Genomic DNA, 15,994 nt, shown 5'->3' with positions numbered 1-15,994 from the left:
GGTAGAAGGGTAATGTGCTAGCCCTACAATTACTATCACACCTCATCATATTTTTAAGACACTTATAAATTAATAGGGTTAGACACCTAGAAGGACAACGATGGACAGCCCATCCAACAGTATTTTTCTGTTCATTAGTGTCCAGCTAACATACACATACATTTTGTTACCAAGGGTTAAAACAACATTTGGTGACTTTTAAGGTCCACACATTATATGGAAGACAGGAATAATTTCTTAGCTGTTGTTCCTCAGAAGCTGCTTTTTAAAAATTATTTTATAAAGGAGAGCAGTAACATGCAGTAAGATCTCCAGTACTTAAAATTTTTATTTGTGCTATTTATATTGGTGACAGACCACAAGAGGGCATAAACCTATGAGTTTCTAAGGCAAGTTAAATACAATGCCACACTAAAACTAGACTGGAACAGAAAGCCTAAAAGGTCAAGAGTACTTCTTCATCTTTGATACTTTTCTCAAAAATGCTTCACTTCTAAAACTTTTCTCACCATACTGCAATTTTAAATTCTTCCTGTATGGGTTAATGCATAATATAACAGTTTGGGAACTGTGCTAATCAGAGCTGTCTAAATTTATATAGTTTTGCTTCTCCTGCTAGACTGTGGCTTCAAGGCAGATCTTACTATTTTAGTTTTAAAGCTGCTGAGTCAAAAAGAAAATAATATCAGTGGGAGCTGAAGCCAATGGATACTGGACATACATGTTATGTGACAGTTACTTAAAAGCTGAAAATAATTTCTTGAAAGATAGATTTGTCAAGTAAATGTATAAATATCATTACCAAAGTATACAAATAGTGTACTTTCAACAAAATTTACAAAAATTACGAATCTTTTAAGAAAACCCCTTTGCAAAGAAGGGAGGAACTGACTACAGGTTCCTAACAGGAAAAAATGCAATAAGCACTGGGATAAACTGTAATAAATTGAGTGTTACTGTATAAAAACCACCATAGCCTAAGCAGAGTGACTCACGCCTATAAACTTAGCACACTTTGAGGCCAAGGCCAGTAGATCACATGATGCCAGGAGTTCAGACCAGCCTGGCCAACATGGTGAAACCCCGTCTCTACCAAAAATACAAAAATTAGCCAGGCGTGGTGGTGCATGCCTGTAATTCCAGCTACTCAGGTAGCTTGAATTGCTTGAACCAAGGAGGTGGAGGTTGCAGTGAGCCGAGATCGCACCACTGCACTCCAGCCTGGGAGACAGACGGAGACCCTGTCCCCCAAAATAAATAAATAAATAAATAAACCACCATAAAAGTAAAGAAAACCATTTCAATTTTAAACAAATTATGTTCTAAATATGCTGCAAAGCAAAACTGCTAATGAAAGCTAAGTCCAATTATATGGAGCCACTTCTGAAAACACTTACATGTTCTTATTTAAAATGTTAGCTAAGATGGAATCAAAAGTCTCCTTAATCTTTACCTTTATGTTTTAGCCAGATTCCTCCTACACAGGCTTCTAAGCATTTTTTCCTGCATTCCAATCTAGTCTCATTTTACACAAATATCGGACTATGTCTAACGTGCTCTGGCACTGTACATCTCCCTCCTTAGTTGGCTTTACCTACAAACTGGGCTCTTTTTTTCTTTCAGTAATCATTACTCACTATTTTAAGTATTCTATTACAGTTTTCTCCTATTGGAAATATTTTAAGAGTGGTGACATATACATTCAGTAATATTTCTAAGAATGAAGACGTTTACATGTTTGGAGAGTTTTGGGGGTTACTTGAACTAGAGATCCAGGAACTCTAACTGTTCTGGCTGAAAGCTCCATGAGGTAGGGCCGTGTAGTAAACATAACATTTGCAATGAAACATATGAATATTCAAAAATGTAATAAATGCCTCATCCATATCAGTTCTAGTTTTGTCAAAAATGAATACTCCATAACTTAAGAATAACTGTGTTTTCAGTGCTTTTCAGGCTTCTGAACTGCAGATAAGAAATTGTGACCTACATTTCTGAATCTGAAATACTGCCTGAACTCCACCTTGCATGCCCACTGTTTTACCAGAGATATCAATCATTTCTTCTCCATTCACATACCTTCCTCGTAGAAACCTTGACCTTCTCCCATAAAGAATGGGTAAAGAATCCCATTTCTCCGTCTGTAGCCACAATAAAGGGAGAGGAAAGATACCTGCTGCTAACTGGACCAACCTCATTTACTTTGGACATCAGAGCCTGAGGTGATCACAGATTCTGGTCCTAAAAGGAAGACCACAATAGGATCTGCACAAGCTAACCGACCATCTAAAGCAGCTGGCACAGGAAACAACATAAACGTACAAGAAAACAAAACACAGGGACCCAAAAAACTCCTACCCTTGACTCCCTCCTGACTTCTTACAGTAAATTATTTCATAATTTCCTAAGCATCTGTATGATTTGCAACTAAGAAAACTTTAGAGTAGTAAACTTGCCACACAGGTTAGGAGGAGAATGTGCCTATGAAAGGCTCAAAGGAAACAAACAGTCCACTGAAGAGTAAATACAAATACAAAAAACAGGAAAATATACTCCCAGGTAACAAAAAAGTCAAATTAAAGCAATCTTATTTAGCATTAATTAAAGAAGTACATTTTTATTTTAAACAAACACCACTGGCCAGGCGTGGTGGCTCACACCTGTAATCCCAGCACTCTGGGAGGCCGAGACAGGTGGATCACCTAAGATCAGGAGTTCGAGATCAGCCTGGCCAAGATGGTGAAGCCCTGTCTCTACTAAAAATACAAAAAATTAGCCAGGCATTGTGGCAGGCGCCTGTAATCCCAGCTACTCGGGAGGCTGAGGCAGGAAAATCGAACCCGGGAGGCAGAGAGCCAAGGTCACGCCATTGCACTCCAGCCTGGGCAACAAGAGCGAAACTCCGTCTCAAAAAAAACAGAAACAAAAACAAAAACAAAAGAAACCACCACTGTCACTGAGACTGTAGTAAAAATCTCAGATCACACTAAATCACGGCAAGTAGCTATGTAAATTCAAAACTCAGTCTAGACTTCTATAATACCTCCAAGTAGGACAAAAAAAGCTTGTAACTCTCAGAAAGTAGAAAAGACAGATAAATAACAAAAACTATCTCTTTAAAGGCACCCAAGAGCTGCCAAAGCAGTGAGGACAAGAGGAACCAAGGATTCAGAGAGGGGAGAACTGTGGAGAAGTGAGCTGATCATCTGAAGCCACTTTTTTCTCAGACAACAGGAGGCATAGGCAAGAGGCTGAGAATTATGTTGGGCCCTGAGGAGACAGCCATGGCTAGCAGACAGAAACAAGCAGAACCTTGCGCTGTCTAACAAGGCTATATGGTAGTAAAATGAGAGGTCTTAAGCATACAACTGGTTTCCCTCCCATGATTATCTGTCAAATTCTGAGCTGTGAAGGCCAAAAAGATAAACTAAAACTCTGAAAAGCAGAGCTCAGGATCAAACAAAAATTAGTTCAGAAGCCTCCAAGGAAATATGGTGTAGTGAGCAAAATCAAGCTTCCAGATGAAAGCCTGAAGAAACCAGAAGCAGCAGATGCCTTACTAAAACAACAACCTGGCCTTCACTCCACCCAGTACCTGCCTAGAGTAAAGTGACCAGCTCCCACTGCATCTGCTTCAGTAGAAGAAAGGATGAGCCTTTTCCAGAGGAAGTTATCACCTTCAGGAATATCTACAATCTTTAAAGACACAATCCCAGGATTTAGTCAAAAATAACTAGGATGCCAAGAAACAGGATCATATGACCAAAAGTCAAAAGAAAAAATATATAAAACAGAACCAAACACACATGCAATCTAGATACTGGTGTTAACAAACATAATGATTAATATGTTCAAGGAAACAGAGGAAAAGATAAAAGGAATATATTTTAAAAATAGCAATTTTCACTAGAGAACTGAAATCTACGGGAAGAAACAAACGAAAATTCTACAACTGAAGAACCAAAAATTAAAATAAATGGCATTAAAAGAAGATTAAACAGCAGAAATCAGGATTTTTGAACTTGACAGGTCAAAAGAAAACACCAAATTAAAGCCCAGAGATTCAAAAATAAAATGTGGAAAATACAGAAAAGACCAATAAGAGATATGTGAAACACAGTGTAAGTGCAAGATCCAGAAAGGGAAGAGAGAATGTAGCAGAAGCAATATTGAAAAGATCTTGAATTCTGGATTTTCTAAAACTGATATCAAAGTATCAGCCAACAGACTGAAGAAACTCCAAGAATCCCAAGCAAGAGAAGCACAAAGAAAATTTCAAGGCACAACATAGTTACAGTGATGAAAATCAAAGAAAAAGGGAAAACTTTATGTGCAGCTGGGGGTAGGCAGAGGAGGCATAGGGGAGATTCACAGCCTTCAAAGGAGTGACAAGACTTAGAGCTAGAGCTAACTTCAACATCAATGACAGAAAGTGAAAGATAACAAGTATCGGCCGGGCGCGGTGGCTCACGCTTGTAATCCCAGCACTTTGGGAGGCCGAGGCGGGCGGATCACGAGGTCAGGAGATCGAGACCATGGTGAAACCCCGTCTCTACTAAAAATACAAAAAATTAGCCGGGCGTGTTGGAGGGCGCCTGTAGTTCCAGCTACTCGGAGAGGCTGAGGCAGGAGAATGGCGTGAACCCGGGAGGCGGAGTTTGCAGTGAGCCGAGACTGCGCCACTGCACTCCAGTCTGGGTGACGGAGCGAGACTCTGTCTCAAAAAAAAAAAAAAAAAAAAAAAAAAAAAAAAAAAACAAGTATCTTGAAATGCTGGAAAAAATAACTGAAAATCTATAGTGACATACACAGCAAATAGATCCTCCAACATGAAGGAAAAAAATAACATTTTCAACAGAAAATTCTGCACCAGCAGACTTTCATTAAAAGAAATACTAAAGGTTTATTTAACTAGACGTGTTGTTAATTAAATCTTATCTAAAAAAATTATTAAACTAGATATTGTTATTAAATAAGTGTGATCGGTTAAAAAAAGACAGCAACAACAACAACAAAAAAGACTCTTCAGAGTAATATAAATGCAGAAAGAATTAAAGAGTAAAGGTACAGGATAAAAAAAAAAAAGATGGGTAAAGAGAAATCAATATTGACCACACAGAACAATTAAATACAGTGTTGTGGTGTTTAAAACACGTAGAATTAAAATGCATAGGAGCAATCATGTAAGAGGTGGGCTGGATAAATGAATGCATGCTATGATCTCTAGAGACACCAGAGACGGACTTAGTCAAAAGGAATTGTAAGCTTCCTTCCTTGCTTGCTTGCTTGCTTCCTTCCTTCCTTCCTTCCTTCCCTCCCTCCTTTCTTTCTTTTTCTTTCTTTCTTTCCCCTCTCTGGCCCAGGCTACAATCTACTCGGCTTGCTACTGCCCGCGCCGCGGACTGCCTGGGACTGCCGGCGCGCGCCACCGCTGCCTGCCTTTTCTCCTTTGGATGCAGGCACGCGTTCGCCATCTTGGCCACGCTGGTCGCCAGCTCCTGACGCCGAGTGCTCTGCCCGCCTCAGCCTCCCGAGGTACTGGGACTACAGACGGAGTCTCGCTCACCCAGTGCTCGGTGTTGCCCGGGCTGGAGGGCGGTGGCGTGGTCTGGCCTCGCGGCAGCCTCTACCCCCCGACCGCCTGCCTTGGCCTGCCAGGGTGCTGGGATTGCAGCCCCTGCCCGGCCGCCGCCCCATCTGGAAGGTGGGGAGCGCCTCTGCCCGGCCGCCCCGTCTGGGAGGTGAGGAGCACCTCTGCCCGGCCGCCCCGTCTGGGAAGTGAGGAGCGCCTCTGCCCGGCCGCCCTGCCTGGGAAGTGAGGAGCGCCTCTGCCCGGCCACCCACCGTCTGGGAAGTGAGGAGCGCCTCTGCCCGGCCACCCACCGTCTGGGAAGTGAGGAGCGCCTCTGCCCGGCCACCCACCGTCTGGGAAGTGAGGAGCGCCTCTGCCCGGCCGCCCCGTCTGGGAAGTGAGGAGCGCCTCTGCCCGGCCACCCACCGTCTGGGAAGTGAGGAGCGCCTCTGCCCGGCCACCCCGTCTGGGAAGTGAGGAGCGCCTCTGCCCGGCCACTCACCGTCTGGGAAGTGAGGAGCGCCTCTGCCCGGCCACCCACCGTCTGGGAAGTGAGGAGCGCCTCTGCCCGGCCGCCCCATCCGGGAAGAAGTGAGGAGCGCCTCTGCCCGGCCACCCCGTCCAGGAAGAAGTGAGGAGCGCCTCTGCCCGGCCGCCCCATCCGGGAAGAAGTGAGGAGCGCCTCTGCCCGGCCGCCCCGTCCGGGAAGAAGTGAGGAGCGCCTCTGCCCGGCCACCCCGTCTGGGAGGTGAGGAGCGCCTCTGCCCGGCCACCCACCGTCTGGGAAGTGAGGAGCGCCTCTGCCCGGCCACCCACCGTCTGGGAAGTGAGGAGCGCCTCTGCCCGGCCGCCCCGTCTGGGAAGTGAGGAGCGCCTCTGCCCGGCCACCCACCGTCTGGGAAGTGAGGAGCGCCTCTGCCCGGCCACCCCGTCTGGGAAGTGAGGAGCGCCTCTGCCCGGCCACTCACCGTCTGGGAAGTGAGGAGCGCCTCTGCCCGGCCACCCACCGTCTGGGAAGTGAGGAGCGCCTCTGCCCGGCCGCCCCATCCGGGAAGAAGTGAGGAGCGCCTCTGCCCGGCCACCCCGTCCAGGAAGAAGTGAGGAGCGCCTCTGCCCGGCCGCCCCATCCGGGAAGAAGTGAGGAGCGCCTCTGCCCGGCCGCCCCGTCCGGGAAGAAGTGAGGAGCGCCTCTGCCCGGCCACCCCGTCTGGGAGGTGAGGAGCGCCTCTGCCCGGCCACCCATCGTCTGGGAGGTGAGGAGCGCCTCTGCCCGGCCACCCATCGTCTGGAAAGTGAGGAGCGCCTCTGCCCGGCTGCCCCATCTGGGAAGTGAGGAGTGCCTCTGCCCGGCCACCCATCGTCTGGGAGGTGAGGAGGGCCTCTGCCCGGCCGCCCATCGTCTGGGAAGTGAGGAGCGCCTCTGCCCGACCACCCATCGTCTGGGAAGTGAGGAGCGGCTCTGCCCGGCCACCTATCGTCTGGGAAGAAGTGAGGAGCGTCTCTGCCCGGCCGCCCCATCCGGGAAGAAGTGAGGAGCGCCTCTGCCCGGCCGCCCCGTCCGGGAAGAAGTGAGGAGCGCCTCTGCCCGGCCGCCCCGTCCGGGAAGAAGTGAGGAGCGCCTCTGCCCGGCCGCCCCGTCGGGAAGAAGTGAGGAGCGCCTCTGCCCGGCCACCCCGTCTGGGAGGTGAGGAGCGCCTCTGCCCGGCCACCCATGGTCTGGGAGGTGAGGAGCGCCTCTGCCCGGCCACCCATCGTCTGGAAAGTGAGGAGCGCCTCTGCCCGGCTGCCCCATCTGGGAAGTGAGGAGTGCCTCTGCCCGGCCACCCATCGTCTGGGAGGTGAGGAGCGCCTCTGCCCGGCCGCCCATCGTCTGGGAAGTGAGGAGCGCCTCTGCCCGGCCACCCATCGTCTGGGAAGTGGGGAGCGCCTCTGCCCGACCACCCATCGTCTGGGAAGTGAGGAGCGGCTCTGCCCGGCCACCTATCGTCTGGGAAGAAGTGAGGAGCGTCTCTGCCTGGCCGCCCCATCTGGGAAGTGAGGAGCCCCTCTGCCCGGCCACCCCGTGTCTGGGTAGAAGTGAGGAGCTCCTCTGCCTGGCCGCTCCGTCTGGGAGGTCTACCACGGAGGCCAGAAGCAATGTGGGGGCTGGACGTGGTGGCTCACGCCTGTGGTCCTGGCACTCTGGGGGGCGAGGCAGGTTGATCACTTCGGGCTAGGAGTTCGAGACCAGTCTGGCCAACTTGGCGAAACATGAAGAATACAACAGACAGACCAACCAACCAACTCAATGACAACAAAACAGGTCTACCCTGGAGTCATACTCTAATTTTTTCTATTTTCCTCCCTTTCTGATCCTTTATCCCACTTTCTTTTTCTTCCTCTTCCTTCTCCCTCTTCTTTGTCAAATAGAGGATTGAGTTATTATCACTGATCCATATAAAGTCCCTCTCTCATTTATTTTAACTCCCACCCCCATTTCTATTCCCCGACTTCCCATGTGCAACCTTCCTAATATGTTTGATACGCATCTTTTTGTTTGTATGTATTTTTAGAAAATGTTTATTGTTTTTGTATGCAAAAAAATTAATAAAAAAAAAAATTACAGAAAAAAAAGGAATTGTAAAAAAAAAAAATACTATAAATACATACTATATTTAGTACTAAAGCATAAAGTACAGTATAAAAGTAGTAAAAAAAAATGTATCACAAACAAGTTAATAGGAGGAAATAACAATACAAAATGTTTGATCCAAAAGAAGGAGAAAAAAAAGAGCAGAGAAAAAAGAACATAAAAGTATGTCAATTAGAACTATAATGGGGTACCATTTGACACTCCAGTAATGAGGATGGTCCTCACAGAAAACAAAAACAGCAAATGCCAAAAGTTGCCCAGTATGTGGACTGGAACCCTTGTGAATTTGCCTGGGAATGTAAAATGGTACAGTCACCGGAGAAAGCAGTGTGGCAGTTCCTTAAAAAATTAAACATAGAATTACCATATGATCCAGAAATTCCACCTCTGAGCATACCCAAAAGAATCGAAAGCAGCCGGGCACAGTGGCACACACCTGTAATCCCAGCACTTTGGGAGGCCGAGGTGGGTGGATCACCCGAGGTCAGGAGTTTGAGACCAGCCTGACCAACATGGTGAAACCCCATCTCTACTAAATACAAAAAATTAGCCGGGGGTGGTGGTGCATGCCTGTAATCTCAGCTACTTGTGAGGCTGAGGCATGAGAATCACTTGAACCCCGGAGACAGAGGCTGCAGTGAGCCGAGACTGTGCCATTGCACTCCAGCCTGGGCAACAAGAGTGAAACTCCATCTCAAAACAAACAAACAAAAAGAATCAAAAGCAGATACTTAAACAAAACACCCATGTTCACAGCAGCATTACTCAAAATCACCAAAAGGTAGAGGCAATGCAAGTATCCATGGATGCTAAAATAAACAAAAATGTATAATACACTGTATAATACATTCTATAATAGAATATTATTCAGCCTTAGAAAGGAAGAAATTCTGATATGTGCCACAACATGGACAAACCTTGAGACATTATGGTAAGTGAAATAAGCCAGTCACAAAAGGACAAATACTATATGATTCCACTTAAAGGTACCTAGAGTAATCAAATTCATAGAGACAAAAAGTATAACAGAATGGTGATAGCCAGATCAGGAAGGGGAAGAATAGAGAGTTATTGTTTAATGAACAGAGTTTCAGTTTTGCAAGATTAAAAAAAAAAAAAGCCTGGAGATAGATCGTAATTATGGTTGATCAACAATGTGAATATACCCAATGCCACTGAACGGTATACTTAAAAATGATTAAAATGGGCTGGTCATGGTAGCTCATGCCTATTTCCCAGCACTTTGAGAGGCCAAGGCAGGACGACCGCTTGAGGCCAGGAGTTCAAGACCACCCTGGGCAACATAGTGAGTCCTTGTCTCTACAAAAAAAAAAAAATTTTTTTTAATTAGGTAGCCACAATGGCACGCACCTGTAGTCCCAGCTACTCAGGAGACTCAGGCAGGATCACTTGAGCTCAGGGGTTCAAGGTTGCAGTGAGCTATGACCACACCACTGCACTCCAGCCTGGGTGACAAAGCAAGACGCAGTCTCTTAAAATTATTAAAATGGTAAGTTTGGTTATATTTTACTACAATTTTTTAAATAAAAAATAAATACAATGTACGTCTAATAGAAAGGTGATAAAATTAAATATACCAGGAATCCTACTACATATAATGGCTTAAAATACTCTAAATAAAAGGAAAAGATATCCAGACTGAATATTAAAACCACAACAATACACTGTTTATAAGACACACTTTGAACCCAAAAGACTGAAGTTAAAAGATTTTTTTTTAAAGATAGACAAAACAAACAAATTTAGCTGATGTGACCATACTAATACTAATATCCAACAAAGGAGACTTGAAGGCAAGTAGCATTACTAGAGACAAAAATATCTCAGAATGGTGAAAAGGTCAACTGACCAGGAAGTTATTACAATTCTAAATTTGTATACAATGAATAACATAGCTGTAAAATATATAAAGCAAAGGTTAAAAAAAGAGAGAAAAATAAATCTATAATCCTAGTGAATATTTTAATACATATCTCAATAAATGATAGAATTAGCAGACAAAAAAATTAACAAGGACATAAAATACTGGAACAACATATTCAAGCAGCCTGAACTAAGTACAGATACATACTGAACCCAAAAACTGCAGGATTAACATTTTTTTCCAAGTAAATTACGAAAAATTTACCAAGAAAAAAAAAATTAGGTCAAAAGGCAAGACTTAAATTTCAATTATGCAGAATGTGTACTCTGACTACACTAGAGAAACAGAAAAATAGGTAGAAAATAATGTTTGAAAAGGAATGTATTTCCAATTTATGGGTCAATTAGCAAATCACAATAGAAATTAGAAACTATTTTTAAATGACTGATAAGGCAAATGACATACAAAATGTGTGCGGTACCTAAGGCAGTGATTAGAGAAAAATTTAAAGCTCAAAATGCGTATCCTATAATAAGGAAAGGTTAATATTAGTAACCTCAACCATCATCTCCAAGGGCTAGAAAAATTACAGGCAAAGGAAAACCTTAAACAGGAAAAAAAGAGAAGAAATCAATAAAGTAGAAAGCAGACTTAGAAAAGAGGAAAAAAATCAAAGGCAAAAATATAAAATATAAAATTGATAAACCCTTAAGAAGAGAAATCAAGGGAGGAAAAAACCCACAAATTAAAAATTACAGTAATTAAAAAGAGGACATCACCACCAAATCTACTGATAATAAAAAGGTAACAGGATATTATGGTAACTCGGAGGGACAATAAGCTTGAAAACTTAGATAGAAAGGACAATTCCTTGAAAATCACATTTTCTAAAATTGCCTGTAATTTTAACTAGAAACAGAAAATCTGGATAGTCTTTGAACTTTCAAAGAAATTGAGGTCGTATATTAAAATCTCCATACAAAATGTCCAAGAAAAACATTGGGCCCAGACAGCTTTGTTGATGAACTCCTCCAAACATTTAAGTTAGAAACAGTACAAGTCAGGCACAGTGGCTGACTAGCCTGTAGTCCATCACTTTGGGAAGCCAAGGCAGATGGATAGCTTGATCCCAGAAGTTCAAGACCAGCCTGGGCAACATAGTGAGACTCAGTCTCTACAAAAAATACAGAAAAATTAGCCAGGCATGGTGGTGCATTCCTATAGCCCCAGCTACTGGGGGAGACTGAGGCGAGAGGATCATCTGAGCCTGGGAGTTCCATGCTGCAATGAGCCAGGATTGGCCACTGCACTCCAGCCTGGATGAGAGACAGCGAGATCCTGTTTCAAAAAAACAAAAACAAAACACACACACAAAAACCAGTAACAATAGTGTACAAACTCTTTTATAGGATATTCAAAAATGGGAGTTGTTTCATGAGGCCAGCCTAATTCTGAAGCCAAATCCTTACATGGACATTACAAGAAAAGAAAATCATAGGTTTAAGGTAGTGTTAATCTTTTTTTTTTTTTTTTTTTTTTTGAGACTGAGTCTCACTTGCCCAGGCTGGAGTGCGGTGGCATGATCTCAACTCACTGCAACCTCCACCTCCCGGGTTCAAGCAATTCTCATGCCTCAACCTTCCAAGTGGTTGGGATTACAGGCCCCCGCCACCACATCCAGCTTATTTTTGTATCTTTTGTAGAGATGGGCTTTCACCATGTTGGCCAGGCTGATCTCAAACCCGTGACCTCAGGTGATCCGCCCACCTCTGCTTCCCAAAGTGCTGGGATTACAGGTGTGAGCCACAGCACCCTGGTAGAGTTAATCAAAAAAAAAAAAAAAAGAAAAAAAAAGAATTACAGAATTTTGCCTCATGTAACAGAACAAAATACCTTAATAAAATATTATCAAATTTAATCTAGCAATATACAACCAGGTAAACACATCCTCTACAAATGGGTTTGCTGCAGGAATGCCATGGCATTTGAATATTTTTAAAGAATCAAAGTAATTTACCATATTGTTATCTCAAGAAACACAGAAAATACATTTGATAAAATTCAGCATCCATTCATGATAAAATTAGCAACAGGAGAAAATGTCCTTATTTTCATAAAGAGTAGCTACAAAAAGCCAACTACGAACATCTGTATGGTGAAATACTTAAAACTGCCCTCCTGGTATATAAAGCCCAATGTCCTAACTTTTATTTTACATTATATTAAAGGTTCTAGCCCATACAATAGAGCAAAAAAAAAAAAAAAAAAAACCATAAAAAAAACTTAAGAACTGGAATGAATAAAACTGTCAGTATTTACAAACAACATGCCTGTATGTAACTACATAGATACTATCAGAATGTATAGGCAAGTAATTAGAATTCAAATAAATTTAGGCCAGGCATGGTGGCTCACACTTGTAATCCCAGCACTTTGGGAAGCAGAGGCGGGTGGATCACTTGAGGCCTGGAGTTCGAGACCAGTCTGGCCAACACAGCAAACTCATCTCTATTTTTTACCAACAATAATAAAAAAATTTGGAAGAAAGTCAATATGTAAAAATCAAGTATGTTACCAGCAAAAATAAAAATAAAGAATAGCAAGTAAATTACAAGACAATAAAAAATAGTATCTAGAAATAAATCTAACACATGAAGACTTGTATACTTTTAAAAGCTAATACTGAAGTTATAGAAGTAAATAAATTGATATACCATGTTCATAGATTTTAAAACAATATTGTAAACATCTTAATTCTCCTCAAACTGATCTTTAGATCCAGTGCACTCCAAGCAAAACCCCAGTAATATTATTTTTTGAGTATTGGAAAGGTGATCCTAAAATATATACAAAAAAGCAAAGGGTCAGAATAGTAAAGACCATCTTGAAGAACAAAGTGCTAGAGGAATTTCACTACTAGATATCAAGACCTATTATAAAGCTAAAATAGTAAGAGTGTGATACTGGTGCAATTATAGGCAAATAATCCAATGGAACAGAATAGAGAAACAAAGCTACATACACATAATCACATAATTTATGAAACAGACAACATACTCCATAAGGATTACTCTAGCTGCTAAAAGAAAACTTAACCCCCTCCAGAATCTCTAGAATTTTTCGTTACAATATCTGGCATCTAATTCAAAATTACAAGGTACAAGGCAATCTATAAAAACAGAAGCAGCTATAAAAAAACCAAGAGGAAAGAATAAAAGCAGACCTTCATTTGATTGACATATTGCATTTATAAAATATAACAGACTTTATGATTAATACATTCATGAAAACAGAAGTTGCAGATGTCCACAGAAACTTGGAATCCATTTTAAAATTTCAAAACATAAATTGTATTTATTTTACGGTTTTCCTGCTGATAAATCCAAAAGAATTATAAGCAGGAAAATGACAAAATGACATCATCCAATTTGCATTCTTAAAAAGACTACTCTGGGCCACTTTTTTTGCTGAGTCTACTGTGAGAATGGAGACGATTCTCAGCAATCAGACTGTCGACATTCCAGAAAATGTCGACATTACTCTGAAGAGACGCACAGTTATCGTGAAGGGCCCCAGAGGAACCCTGCGGAGGGACTTCAATCACATCAACGTATAACTCAGACTTCTTGGAAAGAAAAAAAAGAGGCTCTGGGTTGACAAATGGTGGTGTAACAGAAAGGAACTGGCTACCATTCGGACTATTTGTAGTCATGTACAGAACATGATCAAGGGTGTTACACTGGGCTTCCATTACAAGATGAGGTCTGTGTATGCTCACTTCCCCATCGTTATCCAGGAGAATGGGTCTCTTGTTGAAATCCGAAATTTCTTGGGTGAAAAATACATCCGCAGGGTTCAGATGAGACCAGGTGTAGCCTGTTCAGTACCTCAAGCCCAGAAAGATGAATCAATCCTTGAAGGAAGTGACACTGCGCTTGGTTCAAACTCAGCAGCTTTGATTCAGCAAGCCACAACAGTTAAAAACAAGGATATCGGGAAATATTTGGATGGTATCTATGTCTCTGAAAAAGGAACTGTTCAGCAGTCTGATGAATAACATCTAAGAGTTATCCAGCTACAGAAAGAAGATGCCAGATGACTCCTAAGACCTACTTGTGATATTTAAATGATGCAATAAAAGACCTATTGATTTGGACCTTCTTAAAAAAAAAAGACTGCTCCGGGCCAGGCACCATGGCTTACGCCTGTAAAATTTTGGGAGGCCGAGACAGGTGGATCACCTGAGGTCAAGGAGTTTGAGACCAGCCTGACCAACATGGCAAAACCTCATCTCTACTAAAAATACAAAAATTAGCTGGGTGTGGTGGTGGGCACCTGTAATCCCAGCTACATGGGAGGCTAAGGCAGGAGAATCGCTTGAACCCAGGAGGTGGAGGTTGCAATGAGCTAAGACCACTCCATTGCACTCTAGCCTGGGCAACAAGAGCGAAACTCCACCTCAAAAAAAAAAAAAAAAAAAAAAGACTACTCTGGGAAATAGAAGAGGAACAAAGTGGAACTGCCAAGGCCAGCCAGGAATTACCGCCTCTTTTGTAAGAAATGGTAACTGGGCCAGGCACAGTGGCTCACACCTGTAATCCCAGCACTTTGGGGGGCCAAGGAGGGCACATCACCTGAGGTCAGGAGTTTGAGACCTGCCTGGCCAACATGGTGAAATCCTGTCTCAGCTAAAAATATAAAAATTAGCTGGGCATGGTGGTGGGTGCCTGTTAATCCCAGCTACTTGGGAGGTTGAGGCAGGAGAATCACTTGAACCCAGAAAGAAGAAAAAAAAAGAAAAGAAAAAGGCCGGGCGCGGTGGCTCACGCTTGTAATCCCAGCACTTTGGGAGGCCGAGGCGGGCGGATCACGAGGTCAGGAGATCGAGACCACGGTGAAACCCTGTCTCTACTAAAAATACAAAAAATTAGCCGGGCGTGGTGGTGGGCGCCTGTAGTCCCAGCTACTTGGAGAGGCTGAGGCAGGAGAATGGCGTGAACCCGGGAGGCGGAGCTTGCAGTGAGCCGAGATCGCGCCACTGCACTCCAGCCTGGGCGACAGAGCGAGACTCCGTCTCAAAAAAAAAAAAAAAAGAAAAGAAAAATATGGTAACTGGGAAAATGGCAATGAAGATCACAGGAAACAGCCAATTCAAGGAATTCTTAGTTTTCGGATATACTATTCTTCTATTTCTCTTATGTATTTTTATTTCATATTATAAATTAAATTAAACATAATAGTTCATTGAGAGGGTGGTTATAAATATGGATAAAGCTAAACAAATTTACCCTTTGACTCAGTAATCCATCTCTAGGACTTTACCCAAAGTTAATTCACAAATGAGAAACAACATATGCCTAAAGTGATTTACTGAGGCATTATCCGTACTATCAAGAGACTAAAAGACACCAAATGCCCATCAACAAGGTATCAGCTGAATACCTGATGACACAGACATAAAGCACTGTGCAACCACAAAATATGGTAAGGAGGCCGGGCACGGTGGCTCACACCTGTAATCTCAGCACTTCGGGAGGCCGAGGAGGGCGGATCACGAGGTCAGGAGATCGAGACCATCCTGGCTAACACAGTGAAACCCCATCTCTACTAAAAAATTGAATTAAAAAAAAAAATTAGCCGGGCTGAGGCAGGAGAATGGCATGAACCTGGGAGGCGGAGCCGAGAATGCACCGCTGCACTCCAGCCTGGGCGACAGAGCGAGACTCCATCTCCAAAAAAAAAAAAAAAAAAAGATGAGGAATATCTCTATGAACCAGAGTAATTCCCAGGTTTATCATTTAATGAGATGAACAAAAGGCAAAATATGCTGCCTTTTGTATAAGAAAGCAGTATGGAGGAGAGATAAAGTGAACACATGTTGGGAAGTGAGGAGCGCCTCTGCCCG

The 15,994-nt window shown here is 43.2% G+C and overlaps 1 protein-coding gene and 1 pseudogene across 5 annotated transcripts in view; one reads left to right on the top strand and one right to left on the bottom strand.

Annotated features, from left to right (window-relative positions):
* URI1 (URI1 prefoldin like chaperone) overlaps window positions 1-15,994 on the bottom strand; it is a 76,333-nt gene that overhangs the window by 48,231 nt on the left and 12,108 nt on the right. The window contains exon 1 of one of the 5 annotated variants that reach the window (XM_063615037.1): window positions 9,576-9,592. The exons of the other annotated variants lie outside the window; for them this stretch is intronic. The gene's annotated coding sequence lies outside the window, so the exon portion shown is untranslated. Of the gene's footprint in view, window positions 1-9,575; window positions 9,593-15,994 lie in introns of those variants that run through there. 5 annotated transcript variants of the gene reach the window in all.
* LOC129459333 (large ribosomal subunit protein uL6-like) lies at window positions 13,554-15,854 on the top strand (annotated as a pseudogene).

The sequence above is a fragment of the Symphalangus syndactylus genome, chromosome 13 (genome assembly GCF_028878055.3).
Source record: "Symphalangus syndactylus isolate Jambi chromosome 13, NHGRI_mSymSyn1-v2.1_pri, whole genome shotgun sequence".
In the NCBI taxonomy this organism is placed as follows: Eukaryota; Metazoa; Chordata; class Mammalia; order Primates; family Hylobatidae; genus Symphalangus; species Symphalangus syndactylus.
The sequence above is the reverse complement of the archived record's forward strand: the minus strand, read 5'-3'. Positions and strand labels throughout refer to the sequence as shown.